Consider the following 19,068-nt stretch of genomic DNA (forward strand, 5'->3'; position numbering starts at 1 on the left):
GCAGGAGCAGAACTCACTGTGATGAAACACAGGGAAGAAATGTTAGAAATGCTTTCATTTCACGTCATAGCCGTGGCGTCGTCTGTGCGCTGATCTAATGTTATTGCATAACGCCGGATGGAGCGACATTGGAGCTTTTTCCGTCAGAATAGAAATATATTTGCGACATATTTGACGTTGGTGGAGTGCACCGGCGGGACCTCTGAATGCAATTTATGTTGCGAATAAAAAACGTTTGAAAATTTGCGTCATAGAAATGTGCGTCCACAGTAGTTAGTCTTTAAAAGTGACCGCATTTTTTGAAAATATAGGCAGAAGTGATTGTTTTATCAAATTGTATCATAGCTACTAAAAATGAAATAGAAGAGAATGCTTATCTGTCAATTTGTGACAGAACGAATGTTACCGGTAGCTTCTTAAAAAGTCTAACGTTTTATTGTACGTCGTGCAAAACGTAGGTACGCCAAACGAATAAGTAGCCCGCAATTAAAATAAAGTTGAGAAGTTAACATTGTTTTGTCGTTGTTGGGTTTCGAATAAATAATTCTGAAATAAATATATCTCTTTCGCTCTAGATTTCCGGATTATAGCTATTAAGACTTGATATTATTATTATTTATTTATTCAGACTAAGGCCGAAGTGGCCTGTGCGGTATATAAGAGTCTTCTCCATTCGGCTCGGTCCATGGCTACAAGTCGCCAGCCACGCAGTCTACGGAGGGTCCGCAAGTCATCTTCCACCTGATCGATCCACCTTGCCCGCAGAGATGCATCTGAACACGAGAACGCGTGTTCATGTTCAAAAGTTCTGAACACTGAACACCGTTCAAGAGCACTGACCTAACTTAGCAACTTGTATCTAGGAAAACAAACTCAAGCGACGGCGTGCTACTCATTTTCGGCTAGTAATGGAACACGTGGGCATCTAATGGATAGTAATCAAGCATGCTCGTATGTTTTTGCATAGTTCCAAATCTAAGGAATCTTAGTTACCATGATCGTTTTGCTTGCGTACCAACCCAGTGCACACTGAACTGTGTTCAGAGTTCAAAACTTAGAACACCAAGGCGCGCTCTTGGCTCATGTTCTGTTCAGGATGCATCTCTGCTTGCCCGCTGCGCACCTCGTCTCTTGCTCCCATCAGATCGTTTTCGAGAACCATTTTCACCGGGTTATTGTCCGACATTCTGGCTACGTGCCCGGCCCACCGCAGTCTCCGATTTTCGCGGTGTGAACGATGGATGGTTCTCCCAGCAGCTGATGCAACTCGTGGTTCATTCGCCTCCTCCACGTACCGTCCGCCATCTGCACCCCACCATTACAGATGGTACGCAGCACTTTCCTTTCGAAAACCTGAGTGCGCGTTGGTCCTCCACGAGCATCGTCCAGGTCTCGTGTCCGTAGAGGACTACCGGTCTAATGAGCGTTTTGTAGATTGTCAGTTTGGTACGGCGGCGAACTCTATGCCACTATACGTCTCCGAATTTTCTGCTGGTATCATTTTCGGCAGTCACCCAAGTACACAAATTCTTCTACCACCTCGATTTCGTCACCACCGATGCAAACTCGCGGTGGGTGGCTAACATTTTCTCTTGAGCCTCTGCCTATCATGTACTTCGTCTTCGGCGTGTTGATGACTAGTCCGATCCGCTTAGCTTCCCTCTTCAGTCTGATGTAGGCTTCCTCCATCTTCTCAAAGTTACGTGCCATAATATCTATGTCGTCGGCGAAGCCAAATAGCTGTACGGACTTATTGAAAATTGTACCACTCGTGTTAATCCCTGCTCTGTATATTACCCCTTCCAAAGCGATGTTGAATAGCAGACACGAAAGACCATCACCTTGCCGTGGCCCTCTGCGGGTTTCGAAGGGACTCGAGAATGCCCCTGAAACTCGAACTACGCACATCACCCGATCCATCGTCGCTTTGATCAACCGTATCAGTTTATCCGGAGATCCGTTTTCGTGCATTAGCTGCCATAGCTGGTCCCGATCGATTGTATCATATGCGGCTTTGAAGTCGATAAATAGATGATGTGTGGGCACGTTGTATTCGCGGCACTTCTGCAGTACTTGGCGAATGGCGAACACCTGGTCCGTGGTGGAGCGTTCGCCCATAAAACCCGCCTGGCACTGCCCCACGAACTCCCTTGCAATTGGTGCTAGTCGACGGCATAAAATTTGGGAGAGTACCTTGTAGGCGGCGTTCCGCAATGTGATTGCGCGGTAGTTGCTACAATCCAGCTTATCGCCCTTTTTGTAGATGGGACACACGACACCTTCCATCCACTCCTGCGGCAAAACTTCCTCCTCCCAAATCTTGGTAATGACCCAGTGCAGCGCTCTAGCCAGTGCCTTACCACCGTGTTTAAATAGCTCTCCTGGTAGTTGGTCAACCCCAGGGGCTTTGTTGTTCTTCAGCCGGCCAATCTCCTCCTGGATTTCCTGGAGATCCGGGGCCGGTAGAATTATGTCCTGCGCGCGTTCCCCCAGGTCCATCACCATACCACCATCTTCGTCTGCCACATCGCCATTCAGGTGCTCTTCGTAGTGCTGTCGCCACCTTTGGATCACCTCACGCTCGTTTGTAAGAAGGTTCCCGTTTATGTCCTTACACATATCAGGCTGCGGCACGTGGCCCTTTCGTGAACGGTTCAACTTCTCATAGAACTTTCGTGTGTTATTAGTGCGGTACAGTTGCTCCGTCTCTTCACGGTCTCGATCTTCCTGCTGACGCTTTTCCTCCGGAAAATCGAGTTTTGTCTGTTCCGCGCCTGTTTATATCGTGCATCGTTCGCCTTCGTGCGGTGTTGCAGCAATCTCGCCCATGCTTATCTTCTACTAACTGCTCACAATCGCTGTCATACCAGTCGTTTCTCTGATCCGGGGGCACCGTGCCAAGTGCAGCGGTTGCGGTGCTACCAATGGCGGATCGGATATCTCTTCAGCCATCTTCAAGAGACACTGTGCCTAGCTGCTCTTCCGTTGGAAGTGCCACTTCCAGCTGCTGCGCGTATTCTTGGGCTAGTTTACCGTCTTGTAGCCGCCCAATATTAAGCCGCGGCGTCCGACTACGACGCGTGTTGTACACCGTCGAGAGTTTTGAGCGCAGGCATACTGCAACGAGGTAGTGGTCGGATTCAATATTCGCACTGCGGTAAGTGCGGACGTTCGTGATGTCGGAGAAGAATTTACCGTCGATTAGAACGTGGTCGATTTGGTTTTCCGTTTCTTGGTTAGGTGATCTCCATGTGGCCTTGTGGATATTTTTGCGGGGAAAGAAGGTGTTTCGGACTACCATTCCGCGGGAGGCCGCGAAGCTTATGCATTGTTGGCCGTTGTCATTCGATACGGTGTGCAGACTATCCGGTCCGATGACCGGTCTATACATTTCCTCCCTTCCTACCTGCGCGTTCATGTCACCAGTGACGATTTTGACGTCCCGCAGTGCGCATCCATCGTATGTCTGCTCCAGCTGTGCGTACACAGAAAAAATAATGAAAACTAATCAGCGTGTAAAAAATACAGACGCGAAAAATTACACTATTTTGAGCATACATGAATCTTTTCCATCAATTTCACCCTAAATGTATGCAATTTGTATAGCATTATACCACTTAATCGAATAAATAGTGGCATGATGCAATAGAAACTGCATACATCCAAGCGAAAATATCGTTTAAAATTACGCTCTTTTTGGCATACCTTTTATGTGCATTACTTTCGTGTAAATTTCAACAACTTTTTCTATCTGTGTAGAACGCTTCTTTCTCGTCGTCGGGTCACCCTTCGTGTGGGCAGTACACGTTGATGATGCTATAGTTGAAGAGACGGCTTTTTATCCTCAGCTTGCACATCCTTGCGTTGATTGGCTGCCACACAATCACGCGTTGACGCATCTTTCTCAGCACTATGAAGCCGGTTCCCAGCTCGTTGGTGGTACCACAGCTTTAGTAGAAGGTAGCCGCCCGATGCCCGCTTTTCCACACTTTCAGTCCTGTCCAGCAAATCTCCTGCAGCGCAACGACGTCGAAGCTGCGGGGATGTAATTCATCGTAGATCATCCTGTCGCAACCTGCAAAACCTAGCGACTTGCAGTTCCATGTTCCAAGCTTCCAACCAAGACTTGGTATTATGGAAACCTCTTAAGTATTCAGGATATTCTAAGGATAATGAAAAATGAGTTTCTGGACATTGCACTATGGTCCAGGAAACAGATTTACGCGGAAAGATGCATTTTATGCCAAAACTATATTTTTTAGAAAAAAGTGTTGTTCTACAAAATTGTTCGAATAGTAAGGTCATCATTATGGTTCTTTCAAAAAATAGGGAAGCTCATCATATAAATAAAAATTAAAAATATTTTTTTTTACATCTCCGAATACTGACATGTAATGATCTACAAAGTTGTAGCACAGCTCATTCCAATAAATTTAGCTAAAAAAAACCTTTTTCTGTAGCTCTTAAGTTGGCTGATTTAGAGCAATTTTACCTAATTGGATTAGGGTGTACTAGAGATGGTCGGGTTTCACATTTTGTAAACCCGAACCCGACCTGAACCCGATTTAGAAATTTCTTTCAAACCCGGACCCGGCCCGAACCCGAAATGAAAAATTTTATCAAACCCGACCATTTTTGGAGTCTTAAACCTGAGCTGGATCCGAACTAATATTTTGGCATAAACTCAAACTAGATATTTTATATTTGTCTTTACACCCAAAAGGGTATTGGCCCAAATAACGAACAAACCTTAAAATTACCAGAAACGAATAATAAATATGCAATATGCAATATTTTATTTCTCAAACTCGTACCCGGCCCAGACCCGACATTTTATCATCTCACAAACCCGTACCCGACCAGAACCCGACATTCTTCTAAATTTCCAAACCCGAACCCAACCCGAACCCGACGGGTTTGGAAACCCGAAACCCGACCATCTCTAGGGTGTACCTAAAAAAAACAGTATTTTTTATCTACTTTTTTTGTTTTAGATTTTTCGAAAACGTCGCATTCGGATGACTTTTAGAGCTAAAAAATGCCACTTTTGATGGGTAAATATACTCAATATCTTTTTCCGATCAAAAGTTATGGGCTACGAAAGGGTGAGTTGACATCTGGGAAGGAGCGCCTAACATAGCTCTGGTCCTCACATGTTCCAATACTCACGCTTCCACTGGTCTTCCGATGACAATTGACCGCCAGCTAAGGGTTGCGTACTTAGCTAGTAGTGTAGCCTTGCCACTGTTATCCTTCTGACATCAACTAGAGTGAGAGGGTGCGTCCAGTAAGGTCTGACCAGGATATGGTGGGGTTCGACAGTGGGCTCTGTTGAACTTCTATAAAAAGCTGCATGTGTCCACAAGCAGGCCTTATCAAAGCGACCGTGTGCCGCTCAAAGCGCACCAGCCTAGTCCTGGTGTTTGCTGGGACTTTAAACAAATTTGACCTGACTGATCGAGCGTCTATTCACTAAGGAGGTGCGGCTCCAACAGCGTATGTTCTGATATCCAGCGGCCGAGTATGAAATGCTATGCCCCGGAAGCTATACCTAAGATGGCAGCCCCATCCAGGTGGATAGAGTACCTTGGGCCAGCAACCTACTGTTCCTGAAACATCAATTTGTTCGAGAATCCCATAATGAAAGAATACGGACTGATTTTACGGCAACGACTCTTAGCTCGAAACAACGGACACGGATAGGAACATGGAACGTTTTAACCCTAACACTAGCAGGGTAAATTGGCACAACTTGCCAATAAGGCACGCCGCATGAAGCTTGAGATCCTGGGACTGAGTGAAGTCCGTTGGGCAAACTTTAGAGAACACAGAACGCTGTCGGGACAAGTTCTGCTATACTCTGGTTTACGAGGTGAACACGCTCCCCGACATCGCGGAGTTGGCTTCCTACTAAGCGCTCAGGAGCACTCTGCGCTTTTGAAGTGAGAACCTATAAATGAAAGAATAATCGTTGCCAGGTTTATAACACGGGTCCAAAACCTTACTATACTGTCGCTAACCGCAAGTATGGAGGAAGATAGAGGAGCGAAGAGAAGCCAAAGCCGCTATAGAGCGATCAAAAACCAGAGGAGCCAAAGTCTTAGCCCGTCAACGATGCTCGGCTCTTGAGAAGGAAGTAAAACGCTCGACGGGACATGCGAGCGTGGGCCGACGAAGGAGAGAGCCGCAGCAACCGGGGACATTTTCCTCCTCTAAGATATCTCACGACGCTTAAGCGGGGCGAAGATGAAAGCAACGATGCCTGTGAAAGACGAGAATAGTCAGTTATTGACCGAACCAACTGACCAACTGAAACGCTGGTTCGAGCTCTACGAACAACTTTTTCAAGAGCCAGCTAGGCCACCACCATCTCGGCATGATCTACCTAGGATCCGACGAATAACACGCGTCAATATCGAAGCTCCATCACTGCTAGAGATTCAAACAGCCATCCAAAGCATGAAATCGAATAAAGCCTCAGGGGTCGATCGCATACCAGCCGAGATGCCTAAAGCTGGCCCAATGACCTCCGCTCAACTACTGCATTGTTTATTTCGTAATATCCCCAACTTCCCCGATTGACTGGATGCAAGGTATCTTAGTGAAGGTGCCCAAAAAGAGTGACATGACTGCATGCGATAACTTGCGAGGCATTTTGTTGTTGTGTACCGTTCTGTTTGTTCGTACCGTTCTATGCAAAATTACCCTAGCCCGGATTCAAGAGAAAATCGATGCGATCATCGGCCTCATCGGGGCACAGTACGAGGCTTTCTTGCGTAGACTGTTGCTCAATGGGGTCTTGTTCGACCCTATCCGAGTCATAGCTGGTGTGATGCAAGGATGTATTCTATAACCGTTACTGTACGACATCGTAATCGACGAGATTCTGGTAGGTGCGATTGACCGTGAACCAAACCGCGGACTGTTATTGCAGCCTATAGCCATGGAGCACCTAAACGACTTCGAATTGGCTGATGACGTTGCATTCCTCGCTCAACGGCGCTTTGACATGCAGGGTAAGCTCATCTACCTTTCCGAGCGCTCCTCTTCAGAGGTTTAGTCATCAACGTCAACAAAACCAAATCGTTGGATGTAAAACACGGTGACCCCTTCCAGTTTCACAGTAGCCGGGCAACCAGTGGAGAATGTTGAAAGCTTCCAATATCTTGGTAGCCAAATGGCGTCAGACGGCGGTACAAAGATCGACATAGGCGCACGAATCAAAAAAGCTAGGGCGGCCTTTGCGAGTTTAAAAGTGTGGAAAAACAGGCAGATAAGTGAACGCAGCAAAATACGAATTTTCAACTTTAACGTGAAATCTGTGCTGTTATACGCTAGCGAAACATGGTATGTATCAGTGGAGAACACTCAACGGCTGCAGGTGTTCATCAACAGATGCCTGCGGTATATAATTCGGGCCTGGTGGCCTCACAACTGGATTTCAAACAACGAGCTTCATCGTCGTTGTCACCAGAGGCCGATAGCAACAGAAATTCGGGATCTAAGGTGGAGCTATGTCGGCCACACTCTACGTAGGGGCGGAAATAAAATCTGTAAACAAGCATTAGACTGGAGCCCATCGGGGCATCGCAGCAGAGGCAGACCCAGAGGCTCATGGCGGCGAAGCCTCAATAAAGCAATAAAAGAAGTCAACCGAAATCTAACCTGGCAACAGGTTAATGCGATAACTGGACATCACTTAGGAAGGAGTTCTTTCAAGTCGCCCACCCATAAGTAAGTAAGTAAGTAAATAATCCATCTAGCGGTGATGATGACATTTTCGCCTCACAACTTAGTGTTCATCAAGCTCTATTAACTGCCAGGTTTCTAGGTCTAGTTACCTTTTCTGCATTTGTATATCGTTGTATAACGTTGATACTTTTCATCCCGAAAATTCTCTAGACTAGACCGGGAATCGAGCCCAGCCACCCTCAACATGGTCTTGTTCTCTTGCAATTTGTCGTTGAAATTCAAAGATTTTTTATGGAAATCCACATTCTGAACATTCTTCCACGGAAACTCTGAAGAATTTTGGAAATTCCGGAGAACTCTTCGTGAACATTCCTCAGAATCTTCCGCGGATATTTCGAAGTATTTACTTGTAGAAATTTGAACCACTTTCTCTTAAAAATTCTGAAAATCTTCATTCCGACGAATTTCCCGCAGAAATTCCAAGCAATTTTGAGTTTGCAGTAGCCATCGAGCAAGCGAGTAAGCCCGTGTTTTATTCGTCACGAAAATGAAAAAAAAATATCTAGGGTTTCATACCTCATTAGCAGCCTAACATGCGTACGACTACATTATTTGATTGATATTTATGACAGAAAGCAACTTTTCCTGAATTTTGTGGGTCATATACTACTGCAATGGGGTTCACATCTGCTTAAAAAATAGCTATTCTTGCTAAGCATCGTTTGATAAAGCTTTTATTTGACATAACGATAGCTTTTCCGGCATACCTCAAATCTCTTCGGCATTCGACACATTCTACTTAATCTTTCAACGTCTTAAGATTCCCCCAGACCTAAGCGATTTCATCGCCGCGACGGCGACAACTAGTCGCCGCGATTCTATCGTTGGGACGCTGCATACCAACTGCGGCAGAATCGCTGTCGCCAAGCGATAGAATCGCATCGCGACTGTTGCGTCGCGTGTGTTTAGGGGAACCTTTACTCTCATTTTCTCGCGGGACGGTAGAGAATGCGATGTAAATAAAAACATGGGCGTTCCACGACATGGTGATGCCAGATGGTATTAAATGGTATTAAAAAATAAGGCTCCTGGCAGCACGGTGGGGCTAGAAACTCTTGGGTCTAGGTGATGTTTTGCTCAGTTTAATGATGCATTTTTAAATGTAGGTATTCCAATAAGTTTATATAAGTTCTAGTGAAACAAAAAAATAGGAATGGTTGAATTGCGCGAGTTTAGAATTATTGTGTGATGATTAACAGCATCAAGCAATGATTTTATCGAGCACTGTGACGATTTTCATATAGGCGTTTATTTGATGATGCCATTTTGAAAAATTGGAAAGAATCACTCCGGCTCTGTGATATTGCAACCAAAAGCGTAAGTTTGAGATCTACAATTTTATTTTCTATAATTGAGTCAATTAGGAGTAAAGTAAATGGTTGATGGCTAGTAAAAATAAATTCATAAAAAAAATATTTGGGCTCTTTCAGTGGAATGTATTCAACCGTCTAAGACGAGTTTAGTTCTTTCCATTTAGTTCAACTACGTTTTGTTATCTTTACAGATACGTATGTTGACCTCAACTGTGAGGCCGTTGAGTCAAGTACGAAGTCGAAGTCGAGTCAAGTACGAGACACTGAAGACGGCCTCACACTTAGTAACATAGTGGAATCAGTGGCGTAGCCACGGGGGTGGTTTTGGGTATAAAACCCCCCCCAGAGACAAAATTTTTGGAAGAAATTTTTTTTTTCGAAAAAAAATGTTCAGAAACCCCCCCCCCAGACCAATTTTCTGGCTACGCCACTGAGTGGAAGTAAATGGAAAATACTAAACTCGTATTCGACGGTTGAATAAATTCATATTATACAGTTGATTAATATGCACCAACCTTTCATGAGCTTCGAAAGCATACATCACCAGAGCTCAGATTAGCAAAAGTTGCCGAACATAAAATCAATTTCGCTTGAAACATTTGATGGCTTAAATAATAGATTGGGCACAATTATTGTTTTTTTTTATTCCTTTATTTATTTGATAGGCACTCTGTGTTACTTGACCGCTACTGTGCCGAGATCTACTGTGGTATTCTGTAGCCAGAATCCACACAGAATCTATTTTTAGATTTTGTCATTATTCATTGTTGTTGTCGTTGCTGGTTCATCTCGTCGTAAGTCCATTGTGTTCGTTTTGTCCATGTCGTGTACCCAATGATCGTTGCATTTATCCGGATAACGTTGGAGGAATGCCTCCGAGAAGAACAAGTTGTCAGTCGTCATCAGGCAGCCGTGACGGTGAGGCGTGCACCCCAATACGCCACCGCATAGGCTGTGCATCCGGCGACTGACGAGGGTTTTGGTGGAGGGGCTGGGAATCGAACCCATGACCATTCGCTTGAAAGGCGAACGTGTAGCCAACTACGCTACGGGACCCCCTGTCTCAATTATTGTTGTTTTCGACTATTTGAGTAATAACCAAAAGTAAGTAAGTCGTCTGATGGCATCAATATATGAAGATTTACATCGATAAATCTTGACAAACATTTGAAAAGGGCGTAACAGCCAAAATTTAATCCTTCTGAATCTTTGTCCACATATGAGGCTGTATATGTAGACTAAGAATTAGAAGGAATAATTATTTTCTGTTATGCTCTTTTCAAATGTTGGTCATGAAATGTGCTCCTACCAAAGCATTCTACAACAACTATAGTTCTTCTAGATTTTCATGTGTAATTCTTCCGAATTTCCGCGAGATATTGTTTCAAATTTCTTCGGAAAATCATTCAGAATTTTCAAGGAGTGTCCAATGATTATTCTTCGGAATGACCACGGAAAATTCTAAAGAATTTGCACGAGAGGCTCTTCAGCAAGCTAGATCGTAAATGTATTAGTATGCAGTGAAGTTAAGACAAAACAGTATCGCTACCATTAAGACTGTGCCTGGAATACAATTCGTGTCGAGAGTATCTATCGTTTGTGCAAACAATACTTTTATTTGTCAATTTTGCAATGAGTATACACGAATTGGACCAATTCATCTTTCAATGATATTTTAGACTTTCCTTGCTGATTTTTTATCGTACACCATACATAACATGGGGCTCTCCTTAGCCGTGCGGTAAGACGCGCGGCTACAAAGCAAGACCATGCTGGGGATGGCTGGGTTCGATTCCCGGTGCCGGTCTAGGCAATTTTCGGATTGGAAATTGTCTCGACTTCCCTGGGCATAAAAGTATCATCGTGCTAGCCTCATGATATACGAATGCAAAAATGGTAACCTGGCTTAGAAACCTCGCAGTTAATAACTGTGGAAGTGCTTAATGAACACTAAGCTGCGAGGAGGCTCTGTCCCAGTGTGGGGATGTAATGCCAATAAGAAGAAGAAGAAGACATTACATCCACCATTTACCTAATTTTGTGGACAATTGATCAGTTAAAGGGTTTGCCAGATTCTAGTTAAATGCAAAACGGCTGCTCGGCTTACCGCACTTAATTAGTGACGGGCTTACCCCATGACCCATTTTTTTCCAAGAGCACCATATTAAACACATTTTTGACCATATGCACCTTTCAGGCCACCTTGATGGCGAAAAGAGTATTAATATGAATTAACTGATATTTTGAAAGCATTTTTTTACTTTAAAGCTTTAGCAATAAAAAAAATTAATCCGTTAACGCGTCAACGGTGTTTGCGCTTATTTTGTCAATTTTCTTGACATTTGACAGTTCACTGTGGGTTTTATGCGTTTCATATCAAAGCTAATAAAAATTAGCAAGGCAAGTGGTCATAAAGCTACTTGAAAAGAAATTTCTTGCAAAAGTCTTACCCACAGTACCGGGCTTATCCAATTCTCCCCTAATAGAAAGAATGTCACAACATTTTGTTTTGGGTGAAAGGACTATTCCATGTTCAAATTTGTTCAAATCAACATCGCACGAGACCGAGCAGTGATACATTTTGCCACTTTCTTGTTAATTGCAATTGCCAGCTTGGGATTCATGGAGCGGCTCGGCTGTAAAAGCATTCCGCTTTGTTCTAAGCCTCTGAATTCCTTACTGCAGCTGCCCTTCTTCCATTTTCGTTTCACAACTTCACCAAAACATATCTGCAACAACCATGGCACCAATTCGAAACGACCTTCAAGCTGCATTTCCTGTTTGGGGCCACATACAAGCCAAAACAGGGCAGCAAAATGTGCATTTGGAGCCACTCACTGCTGCCTGTGATGCTTCCAGGAAGAATTTCCTTCGCCATCAAGAGCTCGGCAAAGCACTAAAATCCGCAGTGAAGCAGAAGTTATTTTACACCTCATGAAATTTAAAACGGGAGATATCCTGGCTCTGAACCTCTGCCGGGGAGCGATTCTGGGTGTATCACATGTGCCCCACTTCCTGCAACGCTATACCCATCTCTCGATGTAACAACAGCGAGACTCTGGGAAGATTTTACGGCGGTGCAGTCCGCATGGATGCCTTGGCCTGGAAGCAATCCTCTCTGGCGCTTCAGCCTTACCGCAAGCAAGTGCGGTAAATTTTAGTCTTAAAAGATTAATGCACACAAGCTGCACAAAATAATGAATGCACTGCACACGGAAGTGTTGTTGTTCTGAGATGCAACGCGGGATCCAAAACAGAACTGGAGCAGACACATCTTGTCCGATTTTATACCCGCGCATTGCTCTTAAAAATGCATTTACGACTATGTAGTTTTGCATTCAGATTCATCGGAGTAGTTAGGATGTAGGGAAACTGGGGTAATATGCACCCCGGGGCAAAACGACCCTTTGGCATTTTTGAGTACATTTTCGGCAGTTTTTCGATAGCATTTACTACAGAGCATGTAGTTCGGATCTCGAACTACCAACTCCGTAGTAAACATTCTTGAAAATATTCCTGGAACACCGCTAAAAATGCCAAAAGGTCGTTTTGCCCCGGGGGTGCATATTACCCCAGTTTACCCTAGTCCTGGTAGGGCTTTGTGGGAAAACCGTCGGCTTCTATAGAAGCCTGATGTTGTTTCTGTGATTCTGCTTTGCAACTTTCATTATTGGCAATCAGCCCGTTCTGTTCTAAAGGAAACATTATCTATGTTCATCAAATACACCACATAGGGAGACGGCAGGTATTTTCATCTGTTCGTCATAGTCTCGAAAACCAATAAAAGAGACGCTTTTTTGTAAAACTCATACGTACCAAATCGTAAACTCAGGAGAAACGTTCTGCTATAGTGGAGTTCTAGCAAATGTACGTTGCTTTCGTTGGTTTTAGCCCCTATGACGATGGACGGAAATACCTGCCGTATCCCTATACGGATTTTATTTTCCAGCAAAATTCACTGTACTGTAAATCCTTTGGAGTACAGGGTGCGGCATAAAATAATGCAAAAATTGGTTCTTTTTCTTTTAAATCTCATTTGAACTGCGCCAAGCAATAATCTCAACATTTTCCAGCTCAGTTATCATTATAAGGTCCTTTCAAAAAAATTTACTGAATGTGTGCTTTTTTTTATTAATAATATCCCAAGACGACGCCGGAGCTAGAACACGCCTTTCGAACCTAGTCCTCCGACATCGACTGCCATGTGCATGTTATGGCTGATGTTAGGGTCTTCACACAAGCGTGCGATGGTTTGTAGGCTCATGCTTTAACATACGCCCCTATCGTATAACCCAACGGAATAAGATCTGGACTGCTAGGGGGCCACTATTCTTTCGTCCAAAATTTCATGTTTTTCTTCAGCCATTGTTGGGTCGATTGGACATGTGACATGGCGCTCCATCATGCAGTAGGACAACGTTTTGGTCCTAGAAAATACCGATAAACAATTCGGTATTGATTTTAACCCCAACATCAATGAAAACAGGCGGCAGTTTTAAACCGTTGGATGCCCCAACCAAACATCATGACACCAGCCGGATTGGTTTGGAATTTAACCTTCACTTTCTCCAGAACATCCGGAATTTTCTTCGGTGAAATGAACCGATCCGTGCAGCCGTTGGCGTCAGCATAGATGCTGAAAAGCTTTCCGCGTCGAAAAACAGGATTATATTTTTTTCCTTCTTCAACAAAGAATGCAATCTTTATTACCCAGTTGGTAATAAAGCGGCGTTTTCCTCCCTTTGACTTTCTTGGCAAGTTTTCTGCTGGAACGCACCAGGTTGTGAGAAATCTTTCCACGAGATGATTTGATCAGATTCACGGACATCCACTTCCCGGCTTCCGCTGCTTAGATCCATCATGTAGAGACATTTTAAGGCGATAAACTGTGGCCAAAAGACATCCTACCACCATAGGAATCTCATTCGGCGTCTTCTGGGCGAGCAACAAACTAGTAGACACTTCTTTTGCGTACCTTTTTTCAAAATTGCAATAAATCAATTATAAACTCTCGGTGCGCACTTGAAAGTAAACATAAACAAATATACGTTCAACAGTAATTAGTCACTAGCTACTCAAATTAACCCAATAGTCAAGTTTAAACATTTTCGCATTATTTTGTGCCGCACCCTGTATAGGTTTATGTTTTCGTCGGTGCGCATTCATTGATGTTATGATTCAAGCTACAATATATTCTATGGTTCTTACTTTCTACATGTGTTCCTTGATACATCTTTAGGATAAAACAAATAGCCACCATGATGGCCAAATATTGAATTGAACGTTCGTTGCATGCATTTGAAACTGGTTAATTGAGATAATTGCCTATGAAATTCCAAATCGAATTTTCCATATAAAACTTTAAAAAATTCTCAATCATACTACGATCTTGTTGAAATTTCGATAAGTTTTTCCTCGTTTAATAAATTGTTGTGCCTTGCAACAAAATGACAACTTCCGTGATCATTTTGTGTAAAATTTATCCGCAGTGAAATAGCACGTGCTATCGAAGCATTCATCGCTAGAATCCACCACGTTTCGGTCAAGTATTCAAAATGATCGTAGTAGCTTTTTTTCCGGAGGCATGTGTTTGTTTGGCGACTATCTGGCGCTCATTTTTCATTGCGACTAACAATAAGCGGAGGATGAGATTTTTATATGAGCCGTATAATACTTTTGATCAATTCAGGTCAATGGACAAATTATTACATTTTGAACAATCAGCTTATTTAAATTCCAAATGGAATGGCATGGGGGTACATTCAATATGGAACAACTTTGGTTTGCTATTTCGTTACATTTCTTCTGAACAATGTGGCATGTGAGAAAAATAACCTCATAATCGGCTCGTCAGTGTTTCTCTCTAGCTCCAGAAGTTTTTTTTATTAATCATTATTACATATTGAACCATTATTTGAATTTGAAGCGAAAAATAATATTTTACATAATTTGAAATGATTGCATAAGCGACCCCAAGATCCAAAAGGTTGATGTGGAACATCGCGTTTTCAACAAAGATTGATCGAAGTTGTTTATATTCACGTTGAAAAAACGTTCCTTTATTGTGGGAATAAAATATGAATCCAAGCATTCTATGAAATATGATATTTGAAAGGACCCAGGTAGGAAACAAAAGTTGATAGAATTTCAAAAGTTTCAATTCAAATTTCCATTTATAGATACAAATTATTGGTACAATGGATTATCGAACCAACAAACTCTTTTCACTCGAGCTAATACGAAGTCAGAAGATGCAGTGCGAACCAGTTTTGCTGTTAGTAAGATTTGGCAAAACGAATTATTTTTTTCCAGGACGGAGAACTTGTTAACGTTCCTAGTGCATTGGGGTATATTTTGGCCCAGACAGTGTTGCATTTTGAACTGAACGCGAGCTAAAAATAGCATGTGCGTTCCTAAAAACAGAACTTGATCAAAGCAATCTTAGATCATCGTTCAAAATTTCCATTTGGCTCTTGAACTCTGCGTTCTGATCTAAAATTTGAACGCGTTCAAAATTATGCCAAAGTAAAGTACATACATTAGGAAAATTAAAAGTTATATATACATATGTAAACTATAGGTTATTTTTTCAAGACTGCGCATGATATCGCATGGCAGTAGATTGATGTTATAATTGATATTTCAGTAATGGCGGCTTGCAAGTTTTATTTTTTTAATTATAAATTAAGCTATAGTTCAAAATTTCTGGTTAACACTATAGTGCAATGACCGTTCCTGAAATGGAGAAAAACGGCATAAATATTCCCAACGTAACGTCAATCAAACATGGAAAGCCGAATAAAGAGAAAAATGTCTACATGTTATTTTTCGGCAAAACATTCTGATAAGTAGTTTTGATCTAAAGATAAAATTATCTTAGCTAACAGTGAGTTATAATAATATTATGCATATAGCAATACGGTTGAAGCAGTTACAATCAAAATCAAGTTGATCAAATATGCGATGATGAATCGGATTCAATTATGTTTAATTTTTCAAACAAATTCTTCAACATGTCTAGCAGCCAAAGAAGCAGCAATGAATTTCTATAATGTAGCACCTTGATTAAGAACTTCAAATTGTAGATGTCAATAAAATAACTATTTGAGTAGTACCTTATTCTCTATATAGGTCACTAACAGTTCAATCAAAAACTTGAAAGGATTTCAAGTAATAAAATGAAATTAGCTTTTATTTTATCGTATGATGGAAGATTAATAATAACAGATAAAATCGCTTCTACTAAACTAAAAATAAAATGCACTGTGTACCCATGTGTATAATGTGGCATGTAAAATCAGAGCTTTCTTAATTTTTGAGTGAAGCAAATTTGCGATTCATTAAGTATTTTGAAGCCTTATCCTTTCCGTAAATATGCATTAAAAAGACGCTTTCTTTCGATTATTATCCGGTTTCAATTCTCAAATTGTTGATTGTAAGGGTTTACTGCTCATAACTTGAATTTTGATCTGCAAATTGCCGGTTTTTTAACTGTTCAATACAAAATAAGAATATAATTATTTTCTTTAACAGAGAGGTATTCGAAGTCCTCGAATGAATACTCATTTATGCGGATTCAACTTGAATAATTGAGTAATTAACATTGACAAGCTGCTGAGCGAATGACAGAGTTCATACCAAGATGAATACACAGCTAGGTGTTTCAATCTGCCAAGTTTATGGAAGAGAAGAAGGCGGGGGTAAAAAAATCTCTCCCATACTAAAATCCAAGATGGCTGAATCGTGAATTTGGCAGATTGGAACACCTAGTGGTGTATTCATCTTGGTTCATACTACGTTCGTGCAAAGCCTCCTTCGAGGTCAGTTTTTTTATCTGAACGAGTGATCTGTTCATAAGCTCATAGGTTCAGTTCATTTTTTGTGAACGCAAATTGAACACGTTCAAATGCACCACTGGGCCCTGAGATGATTTTAAAACGTTGTAGCTTTGTAATCAAATGAGATAGGGCGTTGAAATTTTCTGACTTTTCCTAACTTTTGGAAATGAAAATTTTGGGGTGATAACCAGCTATCAGCAACCTCTAGGAACGCCACAACAAAAAAGTGACACATTGTGCATTAGCGGGTAAAAAATTACCCCAAATTGAATTCGCTCCCAAAAGTTCATTTTCGAACCGATTCTCAATCTTTTGGAACCAAATTGAAAATATGGAATCCGTGGATGTTGCTACGGACAGATTTTTGCAATTTGGCCATTCTGGTTCCCAGGAATCGATGTTGAAGGAACTTAGATTCTTAGGCCAATTTTTGGCCTGATTTCTTGCCTTTCGAAGGGTTATTTTGGAAAAGTTCATTAATTTGCGTAGTAATAATTGTCCATTTCCATGGACCAATACAATTCCTGGTTATTACGCTGTCCGGTGTCCCCCCGGAAGATCCGGAACATCCGTAGAAGTGGTCAATTTATGGAACTCATCCTAGAAGTGCGCGTTTTTTTCCCAAAGCTTTTCATTATCGTACTTTGAGTAACAAAGGATTGTGGTGACCTATTTTGGTGGACCTGGGTGGCCACCGGTGGTCCTCCAGTAGATCCGGAACGTCTTTAAAAATGGTCAATTCATGAAACTTAACATAAAAGGATGCGGTTTTTTCCAAAGCTTTTCCTCATAGTACTCTGAGTAACAAATGATTGTGGGGACCTATTTTGGTGGATCAGGGTGGCCACCGGAGGTGCTCCAGAAGATCCGGAACGTCCGTAAAAAATGTCAATTCATGGAATTCATCCTAAAAGTGCGCGGCTTTTCTAAAGTTTTTCATTAACATTCTCTGAGTTATAGAAAATTATCGTTACCCATTCTCATGGACCTGAGTGGCCACTCCTTCACGAATAATGCCCGTAATATTCCTAAAAGGTGTAAACTAACGAATCTCGAATCATAGGAGCATGGTTTTATAAAAAATCTATTATCGAAATCTGAGCAAAATATTTTTGTCGTGACCCTCAGTTATGGACTTGAATGGCCAGTGGAGGCCCTCTCGTAATCCGTACACATGACTTAAGTGATCACTGGATGTCCTTCTAAAGTTCCTACGGATTGGTCAACACTTGATACTCATCCTACTAGAAAACGATCTTTTGAAAACTGTTTGTTATTCTACTTATTGATCATCTCATGAAAGTTGTTGTGATGCTTTCTGCGGGGCCCTACTTTCCCGTGCAGTAAGATTCGCGGCTACAAAGCAAGATCATGCTGAGGGTGGCGGGTTTCGATTCCTGGTCCCTCCGATTACCGGTCCTTCTCTGGGCATAAAAGTTTCATCATGTTAACCTAATAAAACAGTATCAACCCAGTGTTGTCACTTCGCGATTTTGTGTACCCTCGATTTTCTCTCGTTTTCGACCCGTTTTCGACGTTGTCGACCTGATATTGTCATCCCAAAAATTTAAGAATATTTCAGGTGTTCTTTTTATAGTTGAACCTCTTTGCTGCCATTATAGACCTCCTGTTAATAAAAATTTAAAATTATAAGATAGGTTTTTGATGATCCATCATCCTGCAAGAAATTTTTGACCAAAAGTTGTCAAAAGATTCAACCAAAGTAAATTTTTATCATAGACGGTTGATACGAATTAAATACTCTCTAAATACTCGACTTGTCGAGTCAAGTACGAGACACTGAAGATGACCACACAGTTGTGGTCAAAATACGTATCTGCAAAGATATCGAAAATAATTGGTGGAATTAAATGGAGAGTACTTAATTCGTCTTAGACGGTTGAATACATTTCACTAAAAGAGCTTGATATATTTTTCTGTAAATTTTTATTTTAAGTCAAACTTTCATGAGTCGATGATTTATGACTGAATATCGATCATGGAAGCAAATTATGCCATACTTGAAAATATTTTCTGGGTTAATGTGATTGTCCTTTCAATAAAAATAGTGTCATCTTAATTTTTATAAATTGACTATAATTACAATTTTTTTGATCATGCAGAGTTTCATTGGTGACTACACTCGTTCCTGAGAATGGGTTACA

The 19,068-nt window shown here is 41.8% G+C and overlaps 1 protein-coding gene across 1 annotated transcript in view; it reads left to right on the forward strand.

Moving 5' to 3' along the window:
* LOC134212740 (neural cell adhesion molecule 1-A-like) overlaps positions 1-19,068 on the forward strand; it is a 416,812-nt gene that overhangs the window by 233,183 nt on the left and 164,561 nt on the right. The window lies entirely within an intron of this gene.

Source organism: Armigeres subalbatus, chromosome 2 (genome assembly GCF_024139115.2).
Source record: "Armigeres subalbatus isolate Guangzhou_Male chromosome 2, GZ_Asu_2, whole genome shotgun sequence".
Classification (NCBI taxonomy): Eukaryota; Metazoa; Arthropoda; class Insecta; order Diptera; family Culicidae; genus Armigeres; species Armigeres subalbatus.